This window comes from Ceratotherium simum, chromosome 20 (assembly GCF_057802395.1).
Source record: "Ceratotherium simum simum isolate JZ-2026a chromosome 20, ASM5780239v1, whole genome shotgun sequence".
In the NCBI taxonomy this organism is placed as follows: domain Eukaryota; kingdom Metazoa; phylum Chordata; class Mammalia; order Perissodactyla; family Rhinocerotidae; genus Ceratotherium; species Ceratotherium simum.
Genome location: NC_141919.1, coordinates 16,874,211 through 16,889,902, shown reverse-complemented (window position 1 = coordinate 16,889,902; position 15,692 = coordinate 16,874,211).

The following is a 15,692-nucleotide window of genomic DNA, read 5'->3' as shown; positions in this document are numbered from 1 at the left end:
GTACATCATTATACTTCTATTTCTGCATAGATTACATCATGTTCACCATCCAAAGACTGATTACAATCCATCACCACACACATGTGCCGAATCATACCTTTCGCCCTCCTCCCTCCCCTGCTGCCCTCTGGTAACCACCATCCAATCTCTGTCTCTATGTGTTTGTTTGTGTTTGTTTGTTGTTGTTTTTATCTTCTACTTATGAGTAAGATCATACGGTATTTGACCTTCTCCCTCTGACTTATTTCGCTTAGCATAATACCCTCACTGTCCACCCATGTTGTCACAAATGGCTGGATTTCATCATTTCTTATGGCTGAGTAGTATTCCATCGTGTATATATACCACACCTTCTTTATCCATTCATCCCTTGATGGGCACTTAGGTTGCTTCCAAGTCTTGGCTATTGTCAATAATGCTGCAATGAATACAGGGGTGCATGTATCTTTATGCAAGTGTGTTTTCATGTTCTTTGGGTAAACACCCAGGAATGGAATAGCTGGATCATATGGTAGTTCTATCCTTAATTTTTGGAGGAATCTCCATAGTGGCTGCACCAGTTTGCACTCCCACCAGCAGTTTATGAGAGTTCCCTTCTCTCCAGATCCTCTCCAACACTGGTTGTTTCCTGTGTTGTTAGTAATAGCCATTCTGACGGGCATGAGGTGATATCTCACTATAGTTTTGATTTGTATTTCCCTGATAGTTAATGATGTTGAATAAAGCTGGAGGCATCACACTCCCTGATTTCAAAAGCATTTCTCTTATTCTCAGACTCTTAACCATGAGTCAGCTTGGAATCACCCTCAAGGGAAAAGTAATCCCAAAACAGGCTTACGACTCCCTGATTTTTGTCTTCCTTATATTTCTTCACTATCTTGTTAGTTTTCAAATGCCTTCAAACCAACTTTTTTAAGCACATTTTGTCCAACTTTTCTAGGAAGATTCATCTGAATTACCAGAAACAGAAGTCCTGGGGTTTTTTTCAGAATCAAGATATTTTTTCGCCTTTACTATTGGTTTTCCTTCCCCCATAACTGTTCTTACTGAAAAATCCTAAAGGCTCAGATTTACTAAACAAAATGTCCTTTCTAGCCTCATTTTTACATTTGCAGCACTCTTTTTATCTGTTCATCATCTGTAGTTCTACATCTCATGTTTAACTGTAATCAAAGATAGAATGAGTAGGGCCGGCTCCGTGGCTTAGCGGTTAAGTGTGCGCGCTCTGATGCTGGCGGCCCGGGTTGGGATCCCGGGAGCGCCCCGAGGCACCACTTCTCCGTCCAACGTGAGGCCGAGTCCCACGTACAGCAACTAGAAGGATGTGAACCTATGACATACAACTATCTACTGGGGCTTTGGGGGGAAAAAACTGAATAAATAAAATCTTTAAAAAAAAAAGATAGAATGAGTAAAGATTCCCATTTTGTTATTGACATGGTTTACACGGTGTTTATACTGAAAGGATATTGAAAATCCTCAATTTTAAGAACACATCAGTTTATTCAAAGACCCACAGCTGGAGGAACATACTTGGAGGGATGTTCTGAGTTGGACATCAGGAACCCACTGTCTGCAAGTTCTCTGTTCTCCTGATTGATTAGCCCACTGGGCACAATTTGCTTCTCAGATCCCAGCTGTCCTCACACTTACTGGCTGGACTTTCTAACTGGATACACGGGAACAGACGGACAGCCATTAGCTGACTCACATAATCTGATCACTTCTTCACTTACACATGCCTCTATCCAGTTATGATATGAATACATTTTTGAATAATGATTAATCAGATTTTAATGCAGAAAATTCCAAACTACACTTATACACCATGGAAGTTTAACATTGCAAAATGGCACAGTTGGTTTATCTAATGTAAGCTTTTTCCTAATTGAAAATTTCATTGGAAATCTTCCAAAATGTATTTACTACCAGTGACTATTTCAATAAAGCACTCTACCACTAACTAGAGAGAATATACATCAGTCCCACTACCACTGAAATCTTGGATAATATCCATCTATACTCTGTTCTTGAAATTTCTACTGAAAATCTATGAGAATGATATAGTCAAAAAGACTAATATGAGATCTATGAAAGAAATAGTTAAAGATGATGAGTCTGGGGCCAAAAAGCCAAGTATCCCATATGGAATAGGATCTAGCAAGCCAGAGTGTGGGGAGGCAGAGTGGATACAGCAGAGAAAGTAAAAGTATAGAATTGGCAAGGCTGGAGAATATATTACTAATAAGATACATTTCCCAGCAAATTTTGTAGTCTGGGGAGACTATAAATAACGTGTGATCACAGAAATTCTCGGAGAGTGAACCTATCGCTTCTAAGTAGAAGTGTAGTGGTTGGGGGGAAGCTAAATTTCAAGTCAAATGATTCAGTTCTGCCACCAAGGATTAGTATGACCTTGGAAAGATACTCAGTCTCTCTGAGTTTCAACATTCTCAGCTATGTACTAAGGATATAAAGGATCTCCAAGACTTTTGCTAGCACGAATATTTTATGATGTCATTCTCTTGAGTCCTTCTATGATGAGAAAGAGCACTCAAGATAAAAGTCACATGACCTCAAGAAGAGGCTGAAAGTAGAACAACCCTCAGCAAAAAGGCAGCAATCCGTGTGATGGGATTTAAGAGGAGAAGCAAGACTCTGCCTACAATTTGGGGCCTGCTGTGGTGTCAGGCGTTCCTCCCACCTGCAATAAATCCCGCAGCACTGCAGCCCCCCCTCAGTGTTGAGAGTGGAAGCAGTGTTTTAAAGCCTAGTTATCACCGACATTAGTCTTCCCTTTTCATCATTGATATTTACATGGTATCAACTTTTCTTCTTTGTTACTCCTTGATTATTCTTTTTAATTATTGTATATGCATTCCTATGGGATCTTCCTTGGGTTATATGTGTTTAATCTGCATTTAAGACTTTATTTTGATGGGACATATGGGTGGTTCATGAACTAGTAACAGTTTTTGACTCTTACCTAATATGTGACAAGAGGGATGTAAGTCCGTTAAAGTCATAACCCACTCCTCTATAATACATTAATGAAGTAAACGAGATATAAATATGATAAGTTGATGGAAAAAAGGAGAACTTTTTTCAGAAATAAATCATTTGTGATAACTTTAGTAAGTTTAAGTGAGTTAATTAGATTGACTTTACCTTATTGAAAAATTTTCATTTTGAATAGTAAAGTAACATCTGTGTTCAAAAATACACACACACACACACACACACATGCGCCCTTTATAGATTGTCTTGCTTGGTTGATCTTTTTCAGGCCTCCCCTTCGCAATTAGTACAGGTTTATGCATACAACGGAGACAAAACAGGGCATTGCGATATTCCTTGATGATCTGAGATGTAGTGCATGGAGGAAAGAGGCCCTTTGGCAGAAGAACAGATCGCAAGATAATAGTCTTGTTGGCCACATTTTCTAAAGAAACAACTAACAGAGTAAGGAGTCAGGCCAAATAATGTATACTTTTAATAATTTATAAATGTATTCGTGTGAAGTCTTATAAAGGGATACAACTTACTTCACAGTAAACAATCAGCTAAATTGTTAAAAAAGTAAAATGTCAATGAGAAACTAATCTAGAACGCATGATTGTCAGTGTTAAAAGGCAACAAGCATAGGAACACAGCTGTAGAGATACCAAAATGAGGGGTGAGAAGGTACAAAGTATGAGGAGGTTGCCACCACTTACTAGCTATAGCTTAATCTCTCTGTGCTTCAGTTTACACTTTTACAAAATGGGTTTAATAATAGCTAAGTTTAAAAGAAAATTATGAGTCTTTAATTAATGCATGTCAAGTTCTTAAAACAGTGTCAGACACATTGATTCAATAAATATTACCTAAAATGATTGCTGCTGTTGCTATATACATCATGATATCTTGTTAAAACAATTAAAGAACACACACTCTGAGAAATCTGATAGTTGCTATTTTGGCTATGGGTCTTCATAGAAAAGAGGTAACACATTCAAAAGGGTTAATTGAGAAGTTTAACAAAGGGACTTTTTACCAAGTTAGGGAGAGTATTAAAAAAGAAACCAACAAAAGAAGGTGTACTATCCCAAGGCTAGCTACATTAGGGAGTCATTACCACTTCTTTGCCAAAAATGGAGCACAGGGGAATTAGTTACTGGAACCCAAAAGGAGTAGCTATAAGGGAAAAAGAGGAGATTGCTTGACAGGTGCTCTCACCTTCAGAAGAGGAATGGAGCCAGGCCATAGCAACCTGACAAAGAGGAAGTCAGAGGAATAAATATGAACATGCGTTTTTCCCATCTTTCACATGCATGTAGGTGCTTCCATTGGCCATGTCCAACTGGACGTCAAAAGGCAAGGGGGGATCTTTAATGCTGTCTATAGAGATCATCCTCCTGACACAAACAAAGGTGGAGAAAGTAGAGGGACAAATGGGAACTATCCAGCACGATGAACCAGACAAAAATAAATTAAAGATGAATACAGAGGCTATTTTGAAGGACTTATTCCTCCTCTTATTCCACCTCAGAACAGGGATTAAGTCTAGGCAGAAAATATGACTGACATATATGGAAGAACTGAGGAAGAAAAACAGATTCTGAGTCCTCCTCTTCCCTCAAGAGAAAACAAAAAAATATTATTGTAATAAATAGTTTGAATTAAAATTTATCCTTCAAAAAATTTAATCAATCCATATTTAGGGTATATACTCTGGGCAAAGTTTTGTACTTACATTCCAAGCTTCATCTTTCTAGCATGGTGGTTTATTCTTGTTAAAATTTTAATACGTCTGGATGGACAATCTACTTAATCAGGTTTTAACATTTTTAAATCCCCACATGAAAGGCAAGTCTGGGGGCAGGCCCGGTGGCACAAGCAGTTAAGTGCACACGCTCCACTGCGGAGGCCCAGGGTTCGCCGGTTCGGATCCCGGGCGCGCGCACTGACGAACCGCTTGTCAAGCCATGCTGTGGCGGCGTCCCATATAAAGTGGAGGACGATGGGCATGGATGTTAGCCCAGGGCCAGTCTCCCTCAGCAAAAAGAGGAGGATTGGTAGATGTTAGCTCAGGGCTGATCTTCCTCACAAAAAAAAAAAAGAAAATTCTGAAGTGATGATGAGGATTAAGAGGGAAAAGGGAGAAGAGGTATCTGGGCCCTAGGAAGGGGCACCAAAAGGTGCGTATAGAGAGTCACCTTACCTCCGAGTCACCTTACCTCCTTCATGGCCTCCCTAAGGCCAGTTTATTTTTATCCTAATAAAAACATACAAACAAATAAAAACCCTTTAGTTTACATTCACTATGAGTTACGCACTTGATGAGTTGAAACAGACATCAGCTATGCCAGTGAGCTACTGAAAGTCTAGCCACTTGGACAATCAGAGCTAGAATGGAGCACCAGGCAAGAGTTCTGAAGCGAGCAGTCTTTCTTTCCATCTGTACCGACCCCTTCCTTCTTATTTCTTGAATACGTTCACTAGAGTTTTGTCTTTTTTCGAAGACAAACATGGTTCTATGTATCTGTAATTTCTTCTGATGTATAAATTATTCAGTTCGACTTTCATTTTTATTAATACTCTTTTTTGTTTTTCTTGGGTTTGTTTTTTTTTTATTCATCTTACTTTTTTATTTCACTCTTTACTTCGTTTATGTGCATTACCTAATTAATAATGACAACACTTAATGCTCTGAAGCTCCCTTTGAACCCCGTCACTGGGCAGATCTCGAGTATTTATATATGCAGGGCATTCCTTACTGATATTTCCAAAGTTTATTGAGGCCTGAATTCTTATTTCCAATTTTATCCAAAATTGGGTTAGGTGAATATGGCCATTTTTAACTTCAAAGTAGTTCTTCTTCTTCTTCTTTTTTTTTTTTTGTGAAGAAGATCAGCCCTGAGGTAACATCCGCCAATCCTCCTCTTTTTTGCTAAGGAAGACTGGCCCTGGGCTAACATCCACGCCCATCTTCCTCCACTTTATATGGGACACCCCCACGGCATGGCTCTACAAGCGGTGCGTTGGTGCACACCCGGGATCCAAACCGGCAACCCCGGGCCGCCACAGCAGAGTACGCGCACCTAACTGCTTGCACCACGGGCCGGGCCCCAACTTCTTCTTTTTTTAATGTATTTTTTAACTAATTAGTAGTCATTACATTGTGGTCATATAATAAGGTCCATATAATTCCTGCTTTTTAGTTCACAAATATTTCTTTATACTCTTGAAAATCATAGAAGATCTTAAAGAGCTTTTATTTATGTGGATTAGATCTATCACTACTTACTGAATTAGAAAGTAAAACTGAGAAAAATAACAATAATAAACCTATTGTATGTTAATATAACACATTTTTCTAAAAAAGAAAAAACATATTTTCAAAGACAAAAAAATAGTAAGAGTGGCATTGTTTTTCATTTGTGCAAATGTTTTTAATGTCAAATTTAATAGAAGACAGGTGGGTTCTCATACCTGCTTCTGCTTTTAATCTATTGTGAGGAGTTCTGGTTGAAGTATATAAGAAAATCTGGCCTCACATAGCTACTTCGTTGGAAACGGGAGGAGTATCTTAATTGACTTCTCAGATGATTGTGAATATTTTTATTTGCTAATACACCAAAACTTGACAAGTTGTCTTAAACCGGTGCCGCTGCCTTGATTTATTTCAGGCGCCACGGTTCCACCCACCATTGCTGCACCGTTAGTGCAAATGTCCACACAGTGAAAAAGATAAATAACAACTTACTATCATTATGAAAACAATTAGAATGCCCTGGATACTCTGAAAGTATCCTTAAGGAATGCCCAAGGATCAATAGACCACACTTTGAGAACTGATGTTTAAATTATGAGGGGTATTTCCAAGTTGTAGGGTAGAAAATTCAGATATACATCCATAAATTCAACCTTTCTATCTTATTTTAAGAATCCCAATCTTTATTTATTTTGTAATATTTGATGTGTCATGGACTTAGCAGTGTTTACAGTTTCCACCACTGTTTCTGACAAATTTCCCTTTACTTAGAGTAGCCCCACTGGTATTCTGTCCTCTGCTTTTATCTATGAGAGCAGATTCCTCCAACTCTCCATTACTGTATTAATCAAGGCTCTTTCTCCTTGAACAATTAAGATTGTCCCTTTATCAATAAAATCTGACCTTCTCATCACATTTAATTAATATTTATTAAAATTCTGCTTTAGATGATATTCTCTACCTCTCCTTCTCTGTCCTCCAGAGCTTCTGAGTCAGAATAACTTCTGGGTGGAACTAGAGGATATTCACGATCAAGAGCTTTTGTTGTAAGCGACCCTGGTACTAAGTGTTGAAAAACAGTGCCCTGGGACCTCACAACACAAATTACTTGGGATATCCCTATCCCAAAATCTACATTGACCAATATTTTTTTGTCACATGGAATTAAGATATTTACAGGTATCTGCCAAATTCTCCTTATGAACATCCCTCAACACTGTACCATTATCTCACGAAAGAGAAATTGTGAGTGGGCCCTTAGCATCATCCTGAATTCTGCCTCATCCACACTCTAGAGCTGATAAGTGATTAGAAGACCTCCTTTCAGAATTTCCAGCAAAACAGATTTTTCTCTGTTTTTCTACTCATTTCATCATTGTTAGTCAAGGCACAATGCATCAGTAATTCATTAGTAAACTGAACATGAGTTTAAATTTTATTCTAAAAACCTCCCTAATAATATTTGAAATTTTAAAAAGTTGATGTTGGTTGATTCTGAGTGAAGTGTACCTTTCACTGGAAGATGATGTTTATAATAATATCAAGCTCCCTCTATATCAGCCACAATGCCTGATCTTCCTATATTCATGTAACCTAAAAATCTAAAATAACTCGTTTCATCTCTTACTTGCAACACTAAATTTCTCCATTGCCACATCTTACCTTAGCCAATAAACATCTTTCCACACATTACACACCTACTTCCATCTTTCACACGTTATACACCTGTACATCAATTCTGTTTAAGTACTAAAAGAAGAACCAAAAAAAAAAATTATCAAAATTTTCAAGACATATGGCTCAATATCATCTTAATAACAATACCAAGTCCTGGGTGTTAGCAGATTCATATGTTTTGTCCAGATGATGATATAAATGGGATTTCTAGAGCTCATCTGCAATGTCACCACAATAGATGGGCCCACTACCTATTATCACAGAGATAGCCACCCTATAAAAATGGGGAGGATGTTATTACGGATAGAAAGAGCTGGAGAGAACATGAGAGACAGAGACAGAAAGAGAGATACAGATTCAAAACCTATGGGCTCCAATAGTAAGGCCAAAAAAGACAAGCTCCAGGACCACTAGCTGTCTTGGATATTCCTTGGATTTGGCATAAAGCAGACAGTGAAAACAAAGCAAGAAGCATTGCAGTAAAGGCAGGGGCCCCAGTTACCGAAGTCTAAGGGTGGTAGTTCTATAATCACACAAAGGTTCAGTATACAACAGAAGCTTTAAACCTTGTTATAGCACTGATTGAGAGCATTTTGGCTAAAGGGTCTCCTTCAAATGGTATTGTTCAAAATAAAATAACTAAGAAAGTCTCTGACCCATAATATTAGAGATTTTTTAAGTACTCAGATACAGGACAAATTACTTTTCTGGTGATAATGTTAGGGAGGTATTTTGATAATCTATTTTTAGATAACAAATTACCTACAAAATGTAAAGGCTTAAAACAACAACCCCTTTTGCTTATATGCTCACACTTGCAACGTGGGCAGGCTTGGTGGGGAGAGCTTGTCTTTGCCCCAGATGACATTTCTGTGATGGCTTTAACGGCTGGGGGCTGGCTGGGACTGCTCAACATGGGCCATATGCCTCAGGCTTCAGTTCTCACTGTTAGCTAGGTTCCTCAGTTCTCCTGCATGTGGTCAGCTTGGACTTCCTCACAGTATGGTGGTCTTAAGTCAGTCAGACTTTTTACATAGCAGCTAGCTACCCTCAGAGCCCAAAAATAAACATTACCAGGTCTTCTTAAGGCTTAGGCACGGAACTGGCAAACTGTTGATTTTGCCACGCTTTATTGGTTGATGCACATCACAGGGCCAGCCCAGAATCAAGGGGAGGGGATCATATAAAGGCATGAATACTCAGAGGATGCCTAAGTAATAATCAACCACAGAGAGAAAAAGCTTCCTTTATATCTAGGCATATATGGATGAATACTTAACTGTCCAAAGAAATGTGTCTATAGTTTAAGTATTTCTTTAGCAAGTCCTATTTTCTAGTACTCAGAATTACGGAGCTAAGTTTATGATTGGATACTAGCACATATTTTCTATAGAAAGGGAATCACAATAAAGATTTCAGATAGCATTGAACAAGTCAACAACAGCCGTTCAAATATCAGAGCAGTGGAAATTTGAGCAAGGCTCATCTTAAATTTCATTCCCCAGCCTCTGAGAGAAGTGTAAAGAAGAATTAGTTGATGTAGATAACTCTCTATACCATAGTGACTTAGAATGAAATTCAATCTCCACAGATAACCCTTTAAAAAATATAATGAGTATGCTTCCTGTTCTTTTTCTTTTTACATGTCTATCTTTGAGTAACATGACTATTAGATTTAGTTCCCAGAAATATATTCCCAGATAGTATTAAGAAAGAATATATACTTTTTAAGCCAAGAAAGAAATAGCCCGAACACACAGAATCTATCAGGATCTTATGGGAAAGAATCAAACAACTTTTAGATATCTAAGAATAATCACTAAATTAAATATGTAGGCAAATAACACAGGGACCAGGCGTACATCCTGCTGTATTTAAGATAAAAACAGTTTAAAGGAAATTTGTAAAGAAATAAAAATTGAATTTTTAAGGGAAGCAAAAGTGTTGAGCATAGTAAAACCTTGCCCAAAATTTTTGGGAGGTTTCTGTTCCACTAAATATTACAAGCCAGTGTAACTTGGATCATTCAAAAGTTTGAAAAGTCTTTGAATAATAATTATAACCATTCATTCAAATTCAATAGCATGGTAAATATATTTTAAGTTTTTTTAAATTTTCAAAACAATTTCACTTATCTCACCTACATAATCCTTACAACTACTCAGTGGAGTAGATATTTCCATAACTGGCCAAAGTCTTATTTCTCCAAATTAGTGTTCATTTTCTATTATGAAAACTCATTAGATTACTGCTTTGTATAGTGGATTTAAAAGATACAAAATTTGTGCTAAATCAGTAGCATATTATGTGAAGTTGCCGGGAAGGCCTCCGAGCATAAAGGCATAGTTTACATGACATGATAACAAGCTGCCAGCGTGCCAGCCAAATCATACCCAAAATCTCACGTGGCAACAACTGATTGAAGTGGAGTGGTGACTGTTCCTCTTTCCAGATGGAGTGTGCACTCTTCAAGGGAGGACTTATGATCTCTTATTTGCTTTAATTCCACTACTGCATTTCCACATATCTTGCCTCCTTTATTTATATTGCTTGCCTGGTACCTACAGGCATATGAGTTTTACAGCCCCTGATCTGCAGTGAAAATAGCAATTGGAAATTTATTTACTGCAGTTAGGGTGTGCAAAAGAGTTCACTAGACCCTACAATTAGTTACTGAGATAAAAAGTTTTTGACAGAGGGATAGATGGATGGGGGTTCTAAACACAAACTAGCTCTTAAAGGCTGTAGGCCTGAGTAAGATGTCCCCAGTTATGGGTAAGCTTTGGGGAAAGGAGGCTGAGGGCAAGCAGGAGACAGCAGCAGGGCATAAAGATCCTGGCATAAGGGAGACCTTCCCCAGTTGGAGAGAGAAGTAGCTGCACACGTAGAATGAAGGCATTAGGTAATGTCAAAAGTCTTGCTGAGACTACCGATATTTGAGAGAGAGAGTCTAAGCCAGGGATAAGATTGATACTAATTTCTCAAGATTCACCATGATATAATTCCATGTTATGGAGTTTCAACTGAAAGTTACACATTTACCTTACACTACTTTCTATATTTTTATTATATTATTTTTTCCATAGGAGCTGATAATGGCTGTATACAAGCATCCACTTTAAATAGACATTCCAGTGGAATATGAGAATTCAATATAAAAAAATTTCTGTGAATTGTTTTTTTCTTCCCCAATCAAGGATATCATATATTTTACTACACAATGCTTCTCATACAATGACTCGGTGATAAATTTCTTTCAAATCTCAAGACCAACAAAATATTTGTTTCTATAGACCAGGTGACATTCTTCATCTAAGTTCTCAAACCTTTTGTTTTCTCTTTCCAATGGTTGCTGTGAAGCTTAGAGCTAATTTGTTTTGAAATTGCAGTATGTTTTAAGACACATGGATTATTGAAATCTTTTTTTATCCTTCTCTCACTCTTCATTGACTGATTTATCAACTAAAAGAAAATCTTGTATTAATATGTGTATCATAGAACTTTTGTGTTTTATTGTATGTTAACTCTCTTCTTGAAGTGTAAATAAACCACTTTCATATACCTATTTGTACATTTTTCCTATGGATAGTACTGATCTCAAAGTAATCTGTTCAACTAATTCTCAATAATCACTTAACACATTTGTCAAATTACTTTTTTCTGAGTATTTGAGGTCTGGAGTTAAAAAAATAAATTATGTGTTACTTCACATTTAGCATTTATTCTCCGTGTGTTATTGGACCAGTCACTTAATTAGTCTTGCTTTCCCAATTGTAATATAGAGTCAAGGATGTCTATTTTCAGGACTGTTGAGTATATCCAATGAGATAACATGTGAAACCCTTCTATAAGCTGTAAAATGGTAGCCTAAATTGTTATAACTATTCCTCATATAATAAAGCACAGGAAGGCTAACTTTTTGCCAGTTTATATTTAGGATTAATTGGAATTTAATATTAATTGGAACATGTTGGGACTTAAATGTTGTCTTCTTGAAATTAGCATATATTCAATGGTTTAAGTAAATTCCATAAGTTGATTAATATCTTTCAAACAAATAAATAACCTTTTTATAGGTTATGTTATCTGGTCAACCTCAAAGAGCAATAAATAAACATTTATCTTATCAGTCATTTATTTTCCTTTTACTCTTCTCTCACCAAACTATACTTACTTTGGATGGTATTTTTGATATGTATTTTGGTTTCTATTTATATAGTTACTATTATATTTTTCAAATGTTCATCACTTTGAATCAAAGTTGTCTGTCTTCAACCACCAGCCCTTACAGGCAGAGAATCCATCTACACAATTGCCAAAAACATCACTTCATTATAACCCAAGCGTAAATTGACATGTTATAAACTCTTTTAGTAATCATATAGAGGAATGAACATTTTCAAAATAAAATTAGATCCCTCCCCATTGCTCCTCTCTGTAGTAGTAGAATTCCACAGAATTGAGACCTGATCTACTTATCCAACTCAAATATATTCAAGTGGAAGCATATAGCAACTTTAATATATGTTTTGCTACATTATTTTCAACTAAAAGTAATCTTTTAAAAATGCATTTTAGTATCCCAGATGGGAAAGTAGAAATGGAAAATAGGAAAGATATTTCACTTGGTTTTGGAAGGAAAGCACATCAATTAACAGATTTTAAATTATTGGCCTGCTTTCACAAATTAATGTATTTTTGAGGCAGTGTGTGTATGTCGAAAGGAAGTTTCATGGTATCTGTTACTATTCCTTTAAGAACTGTAACTTCAGTATGAAAGTAATGAGTTGAAAGAATTAGAAAGACATCAGGAGCCTTCTAACAATTAGAAGAATCTGTTAATTAGCACAGAATATGAATCTTAAGCTGCCTTGCTCATCAAATCATTTATTTTAATGAAGCAATGTGGATCAGAAACCTTACTAACACAAAAAATAATTATAAGAAAAATATTTTAAAAAGCAAAAGCCTTCTATAGAAATATAGTCCAGGACTAAAAAATGTAGAGGCACTTAAAATTGGAATTATCATGTCATGTACCTTCCTCTTAGGAATTCTGTCAGGATCAATCAACTGGAATTTGCTTTATGAGTAGTATTAAAGAAGAATATGGAGTATTCTTGCCATGCCAAAAATGGTGCAAACGGCCCATTAGACTCAACGTTTTGAGAGGTTAGAAAAAATAGGAGTGGCTTGGGATCAGTTTAAATAGGGTCCATAAGAGTTCACTATTCATGATTATTGTGAAGAAATGAGAAAATTATATCAGCAGCCATTCAGAGTTCATTGATTGATATTTCACTGGATTTTAAAATATCAAGTAGAAATGGATTAAAGAAATATAAGTGAATGCCATAGAGGCTCAGAAGAATAGAGAATGGTATGTGCATGTGCATTCATACAAATTTAACATTCCATGGCTTATCTAGTTTCATCATCTTTTGAGAATTTATTTTATGTGCCTAGTCGGTGTAATTTTTTCTAGTATTCTAAAACTCCAGTAGTTTGCGCTTCCATTAGGAGCCCCTCCTCTGAGCTCACATAGTGTATATTTAGTTTTTTAAGTGAGTTTTTTCTGTTTAATATGCACTGTAAAATGCTGGCTGCCTGTTTATTTATAAGCAGAATGGCTGTTTGTGAAGCCTTATTATTACCTTCTAACCTGAGAAGAATTCTATGATATGAGTCTGAAGTGAGAGACAGACACGGAGAGAAAAGACGAGGAAAAGAAACAGCAGAATCGCCTTATATCAGGCACAGAAGGCACAGCGCCTAGAACCTACAATACATTTAGAAGTCCAAGAAAATGTTCTAATTTCTTTTAAAACCAGGGGAAAAAAAATGAACTTTTACTTGGAAGAAAATGTTGCACTATATATTATTAATATATTTATCTTTATACTGACACTGTCATATTCTTTTTATTTTTTTTCTTTTTATTTTTTTTGTACCTGTACAGATTTTTAATATAGAATGATTTAATTACAATTTGTGCATCTCTTAGTGGCTGCACCTTGGGTTAAGAGTTTTATTTTATTTTATTTATTTATTTAGATATTTTATTGAGGTAACATTGGTTTATAACATTATATAAATTTCAGGTGTACATCATTATTTTTTAATTTATTAATTAATTTTTTTAATGGAGGAAGAGACTCATGAAGGCAAAAGTGTCTCAAGCCCACAGAAGTCATAATGCAACCCTGACAGAGACAATGAAAGAGAGAGAGGGAGAAAGAATCTGCTTCCTTCTGTGAAGAGAATCACTTTCTGGTTAAGGTTTCAGATGAAATCCATTATACTTCCCATGTAACAATATTAAATGCCCCCCAAACCCAGGAGTTCAGGGGATGTTTCTGTTTTTCACTTTTCCACCATTATATAACTTAAATTGGTTATTCCAGACTAATAGAGTTTAGTTATTAAAACCAGATGTAAAGACCTAAGTTTAAATGTTATTGATAAATAATAACTTATTTATTGAGCATCACTATGTGTCAAGCTTCTGATGCCTTGCCTCATTTATTTGTCTCAATAACCCTATGAGATAATGATTATTACTAATAACCTCTCAACTAAGGGCACTGCAGTCTAAAGACGTTAAAGAGATAGAGGGATCTACAGATTTCTAGCCATATTAGGCCTCAAACGACTTTCAAGATTAGAGGGAAAGAATCATAAGTTCACTGCATTATTCATCTACTTGGAATTCTCAAGTACATGTTATTTCAAAATTTTAACTTTTTTTAACCTATAAATATTTCCTACCTAAAGAGCTATTATAAAAATAGCAGTTTAATCTTAAAGATGAGTTAATAACATTTTAATTTCAAACTGCTAATGTTATACATTAAATCGACGAAAAGCCACAACTAAAGGAAGTATAAATTGATATAACACCTTTGGAAAACAGGTTGGTAATATCTGGTAAAGCCGAACATATGCACACACCATGACTCAACAATCCCATTCTTAGGTATACACCCGAAGAAAGGTGTGTACATGTGCACCAAAATATTCCAGAATATTCAAAACTGGAAACATCTCACATATCCACCAAAGTATAAAGTATAAATAAAGTGTAGTATATTCACACAATGGAATACTCTAAGGAATTAAAATGAACTAACTACATCCACACACAAAACCATGGACGAGTTTTACAAATATATTGTTTGATGAAAGAAATCCAATACAAAAGGATGCATAGCACTGTATGACTCCATTTGTATAAAGTTCAGAAACAGACGAAATCAAACTATAGTTCTAGAAGTTGAGACAGTGGTTTCCTTGGGCGAAGACGGAAGAGGTTGTAATTGAAAGGGATCACCAGAATGACTTCTAGATTCCAGTAATAATCTCATTTTTTTGACCTGGAAGTGATGCTGTATTCACTTTATAATAATTTATTGAGCTTATGATTTATGTACTTTTATTATGTATATCATATGTCAGTAAACAAATCTTTTAAAACGTCAAGGTAAAAATTCATGCAACTAAATTTCTACATTGTATTTAATACATTGTCTTAATACTCCATGCAAAAAAGATATAACAGATTGGAATTTTTCTTATGAGACTTGCTAACTTAGTAGAAGAAATTATTAAAGAAGAAGCAAGTGTGAATTATTCTGATATGCTTTTGTAGGAATAACTCATATGGTTATAGTATAGAAGCAACCTTCTGAGATGATAAATGGTGACATAGAGAACTAATTTAATTGAGATGAGGATAAAAATCAATGCAGTAGATTAACAC